Genomic DNA, 6,257 nt, shown 5'->3' with positions numbered 1-6,257 from the left:
TTTGCATGAATTGTGCCCAAGAAAATTTGTTTTTTGTTGTTTCTTTTTTTTTATTTTGGCTCAAAATGTAATTAAAAGACTACTGACAATGCTTTTACATTAGATGAAAAGACACTTGGAGTGGCTTTTTAACATTATTGACATTTCTATATTCATTGTTTTGCCATCAGAAATAATATTTAATTATTGTAAATGTTCCCATTTTTGTGTGTTTAAACAAATTCTGAAAAGCTCTTTCCTTTAATTGTGTAAAATGATCTGATCATATGTACTTTATCATAAAATAGTGAAAAATATGAAGATCTGAGGACAGAAAGCTGGGCGTCATTGACGGACGGGTTGAGTGTGAATCTGGTGGTTGACACAGAGGACTGTAAGACAACGTCGCCTTGGCGAGGAACTTTCTCTCCCTTCTGCTGCCCATCTCTCCCGGCGTCTCTCTCCTGTATCCAAGCAGCGTAATTTGAGTAAATGACGGGGGAACATCTGCTGCGCATAAGAGAGGGGCCAACACTTTAACATGCAGATGTCTCTCTCCATCTGCATTAATTCAATAATTACCGCAATCGAGGGAGGGGGGAAAAAATCTTTTTTATAGCTTAAGACAATGTTATCTGTGCCAGTTGGTATGGGGAGGGCAAATGGGCAGGAAAAGGGGTGGGGGGTGGGGGGTGAAAGATTGTGTTTATGTGTGCATGTGCTGCTGAAGGTTTGTAAAGAGGAGGGGTAGATTATTACACCATTTAGCCAGAGCAAGCTGTCACATTGCAGAGAATCTCACTAATTCCATTGTGTCCTTGGTGAGTCACCGGCAGACTCCAAGGGACCCATGAAGCCTCGACGCCACCACTTGGCCACCCGGTTCCCCAGTCAAGGTGCAACTGCATGACTCTTATAGGTAAATTAGGCTTTTTCAAAGCCGGGTGCCTTTTTATACAGAGACTCAACAGATGTTAAACATGAGGGTCTAATAACAGGCAAAATTCTGTCTCATTATTTGGTTTTTTTACGATAAGTTTTTCCAAAAGGATGAATGTGTCTGATGGATTTTCACACCTGCTCCTCTTAAAAGTTGATCCGTCTTTGTTCCTCAGCTTTTTCTTGCTGAACCTGTTTAAGGACAATCAATAAAAACAAGAAAATTCAAATTTTGAGGTTATTTTACATCTTGCCTTTTCAAAAAATACTGAACTTTAATGTAAATCCGTGTTTACATAGTTTTGCTTCACCATTAACATTCATTGTTCCTAAAATCTAATTTCATATTTTCTATTTTTTTTAACTATATTTAATGAATTCAACATGTAGGACTGGGGCTGTTAAAACTGTCAAGGACACAAATACATTTACAAGTGAAATTGTCCAAAATTTTGATACAGCTTTATGTTTTGGCAGGATTTCATCAGTTACCATAAACATCTGACACCAGTTTGAGCATTAACATGTCGTAATTTCCATTCAGACAGATTAATTTTTTTTCCCTCAAAAAGCACTTATAAACCATCTACACATGTCTGATGATCGTTCTGCTCCATCTGAGAAGGACACAGCGTTAAGAAAGGGCTTTTAATTATTCCTCTTTCCTCTAAAATCGAGTATTTTGGTGATGGCGAGCGACTTTTCCAGTGAAAGCTCACACTTAGGCACTCTGTCATGCACGGTTCAAGGAGTACATACATGATATCACTCATAAATACATAGACAGCTTGATATAATCCCCGCGAGCAAGCACGTACCTACTCATAAAGCCACAAAAAAACCTTCCTCCATGCACCTTCGCTCACACACTCACACATATGACTCCTGCATGCCTGCTAAACATAGGGACAAAGGAAAATATCTGTATACTTGGCAGGCCAACTTCCTTTGATTGGAGGAGTGCTGCTGTAGGAAACAATGCACAGGCACTATTAATACACCAAGGAGAAAGAGAATTCCTCTTAGAGGAAAGCTCAAAGGAGCCATTGGCCAGGCTATTTACAGACTTACTGACTGATTGGATGACTGGCTGCACTGTACTTAACTGTAGTCTGTGCATCTTGTCTTACTTTTGTCTGCAGAAGCTCACTGGGGTGATTCACTCACCAGAGGCAGACTTTTGTTTCATTTTCTGGCTTTTTGCACCGTGCAGTTGTAGAACGGAGGGCGCTACCTCTGAAAGCGAGCAGAGCGTTGGTGAGCTTGCACCAGCACGCTCGTGACATTTGACGGGTGGCATAGCCGCTCAGCCACACTTACGAGCGCCTCTCCTTTCTAAAAGTGCCCAGTTAAAGAGCATCAAATCCCAACTCGCTAAACCCACACAAGCCCAGCCTTCATTAGCATAGCTAACAAACTCCCCGAAAGAGCAACAGTGGATGGGGAGAACAATGGCAGTCTATTAAAGGGGGGAGACAAGGAGTGAGGCAGTGAGAAAGCTATTGTTCTGGTCTTATTTAGCTCTTGCTGTCACCCTGCAACTGTTGTCACGTCTAAGTTTAGCTGGACGACTGAAGAGGACAAGAAGAAGTAAGGAAGGAGGAAGGAGGGATGAAGGTCAGCAGGAGGTCAGGAAAAATTGAAAGGAGGGGCAGAAGGATGTGAAGGAGTGCTTTCAAAGAGACGAATAAGCCGCATTTTTGCTAAAAGTGACCCTAAGTGCATCTACTAATAAAGTTAATTCCAAAAATAAAGTCAGAGATTAAACTTTAAAGACATTGTTAATTTGAATCTGAACACCTGAGATATGTCAGACAAGTAAGTTAAAATATTTGCAGTGCCGATCATGAAAAAAGAAGGGTGAGAGTAATGAGACTCCATCTTTTGAGAGGCGTTAGACAGTCAAAAAAAAAAAAAGCTCTAAAAAGACACACGACCAAAGACAGAGAAAGACCAAAGAGGGGAGCGACAGATTAGCCCAGCTGTCTGCTCATAAAGCAGCCGAGGGGTGAGGCGTTAAGCCCTTCAGTGAAAGCAGAGCTTATGTGGGTGACACAGGGCAGCGGACCCCACTCAGTCCACGATGGCCTGCAGCACCGGGCCCAAGCCAAAGCAAAGACACATGGATAAACAGTGGGAGATGAGGCTCTGCGCCTGTAAAGCCCTGAGGGGCAAGACGGCCGTGGCATCCCCCCCTCAGCTCGAGTCAGGGAGGAGACAGGCTTAAGGACTGGCTCCCTAACTGGCAGACGAGGGGTGAGCGAAGATGTTGGCTTTAATCGAGTCAGTGAGTTCACAAGGAGGAATGTGGCGCGTGTGCCGTCTCTTTTCTTCTGGTTCGATTACAGACAGTCTGGGCATTTCTTCTTTGTAAACACAGCCCCGAATTATCCCAGACTCTGTCCACGCTCTGCACCGTTGATGCAAATCACCGTCCGCCTCAGAGTCCCGCAGTTGACCTCTCGTTAGCAAAGCAGACTGGGAACAGGTTGTGATGACAAGGTCGCGAGCTTGGAGGGAGAAGGCCTCGGCCCGCCACCACTCCGAGTCTGAACGCGGCAAAAGGTCTTTAAGCACGTTGGATATCACACATAACTGATCCAGAACCTCACAGCAAAGAAACATTAGCAGCTGCTCCTTTATGAGGTCCCCAGTGTGGAAATATACCTCATATCCATCAACTGTGCTCCCATGAGTTATGCATACAGCATCTTACATGGATAACACTGTTCTAGTGTTCCTATTCCTGTGGATATTATCTTATCATTTTTAGTGTTTTGAACTTCATATATTACATTCTTTCCTGAAAGAACATTTTGTATTTTTAAAAAATGCAGGAGACAAATCTTTTTCTTAAAGTCACACAGTTATAGTTTTCCGAATCTAAAAATCTATGTATCTTTTATTTATAGCCTATAAAGATGTTTATTGCATTTTTCCTGTATTTGCTTTGTAGCTGCGTATCTTTAAGTCATTCGTTTCTGTTATTCTCATTTTTTTCTCTTTCCCCCTCTTAGTCTTTCAGAGCTCTGTTCAAGTTTCTGTTACATTTAGGTTTATAAAATAAATCCTTTTGAATTCTGAGTATATTTCAGGTCTAAAGCTCAACTTTACCTAGAAGAAAAAAAGAAAAAAACTTTCAAGCCATCAGTCTTGCATACATCCTAATAAATATTATTTGAAAAATAAAATCTTGCAATCTAACCACTTTTGGGATCGGCCCATTGTGAGCCGATTTGAATTGGAAGATTTTGGGATTTTATTAAATGTGTCCATGCTAATTTTGAAGCTCATTCCTTAAAAATAGCCAAAAAAAACAGTTCCAAATATTTTATTAGACTTTTGTTGTATGATTTTAGCTGATACTATTAAAGATCTGGTTCTCAAACCTATACTTCTATCTGTGCTGAATGAAAGAGAACTGAATTCAGGCAAGAAAAGAATGATTCCTGCAAACTACTTACAGTCATTGGAAATTTTGAAGGCTGAGATTAAAATTTACCTTTATAGAGAAATGAAGTTTTTTCAGAAATTCCAAAAGTATTAAGAAAAAATCTTAAACTTAAGGTCCGATACTGTAAGATGGCATTAACATTTTACAAAATCTTAAATTGTTTTGCTCTGCAAAAACTGCAAATCTTGCAAGTAAATGTCCCATAATACTAAGTAAATAAAGTTCTTGTCAGGTGCCCGTGTGATGATATGATTTCTTTTTTAAGATTAAAACTTGGTGATTTTTTCCCATGGTGGGCTAAAATTAAACCAAATTGAACAAACTGTTGGGGAAAAACACTTTGCATGTTAATGGGAAATACATCACGTTTCACGTTTTATTCAAGTAGAAAATAAATGCATGTATTTGTTAGGATTTTAAGACTTTGCAGACTTTTTTGGGGTTAAATTTTGAAAAAGAATTTCAAAGATTTTTCTCCATCAAATCTTGTTCCACAAGAAAAGGGCTCCACATTTTGTCTGTCAAGCCTACAGTATCAATTTAATACGTCTGTCATGTCCCTTCTTCTTTTGATTTACTCTAACAGGGTTTTCTTGAGAACTAAATCTACTTAGGATTTATTGTTTCTTATTATTTCTGGTCATTGGAAATTATAATCCTTTCACCTAATCCCTTTCCGCCTCCCTCTCATTCAGATCATATTCATCAAGATCATCCGCTGTGACAAAGCAAGAAAAATCAGCACAATGGGGAGCTCTAAAGAGATCGTGTACTGAAACAAGGGGGCTTCTTCCAAAATAAATCCACTTCCTCTGATGTAATCAAGACGAGACGCCAGACACGACCGTATAATCTCCCAGGGACATGCCACCACTGCTTGTGTGTTATTAAAAAATGAGGAGGAACAAATCTTTAGATTGAAAGACTGGAAAAATGGAATTATAATAAATCACAGTAAACTAGGGCAAGGTTGGATAAAGCATCCAGATACAGATGAGGGACAAATCTTTACTGTGGGTTCAGATGGAATGTGCATGTGTGTGGTCTGTATTATAAAAAAACAAAAATTCAATTCACTCAAGATCAAGTCACTGACCTGAGCCGTTTCTAAAAAAATATCTGTGTTTAGAAACAAAAACTAATAAAGAAATAAAACGGATTGTTGTCCTGGCAGAACTCACCTGTGGGTGTCTAAGGGGACCTCGGATTATTTGAAGATGCACTTACAATAAATGTCCACTAGATGGCAGAATGTGACAAAAGTGGTCACCTCCTGAAAACCTAAACTTTATTTTTAATTCTGTTAAAACTATTAAAGCTTTTTTCTAAATTAATCAAGTTCATGCATTAAGAAAAACATATTCTAAAATAAATATATAGTATAACTGTTCACTGTTAATATTTTACTGTCATTGCTTGCATTTTTATATGTACAAAGTTGTCACAATAAGTGTATTTTAATTAAACAAGACAATAAATTGAATTATTTTGAAACTTAAAAGCAAAAACCTTTTACGGACATTGCAATCTTGTCCTTCACCAACAGATGGCTCTATTAAGCTTTAATTCTGCTGCCTTCTATGGTTTTACATCCATCCATCAATATTCCATGTAATCCCTTCTGGGGGATTGCTGGAGCCTAACTCAACCACTGTTGGGTGAAGGTGGCATACACCCTGGATGGGTCACCAACCACACACACTCACATTCACACTAAACTGGACACTTCTCGAATCACCAATGAACTGATGAAGCATGTTTTTGGACTTTGGGAAGAAGCCCGAGTGGCTGGAGTAAACCCAGTGATGCACTAGGAGGACATGCAAACTCCACACAGAAAGGACGCATCCGAGATTTAAACCAGGGCCTTAAAGTCTTTTCCTGC

Source organism: Oryzias latipes, chromosome 24 (assembly GCF_002234675.1).
Source record: "Oryzias latipes chromosome 24, ASM223467v1".
Lineage (NCBI taxonomy): Eukaryota > Metazoa > Chordata > Actinopteri > Beloniformes > Adrianichthyidae > Oryzias > Oryzias latipes.
Note: the sequence above shows the minus strand (reverse complement) of the source record.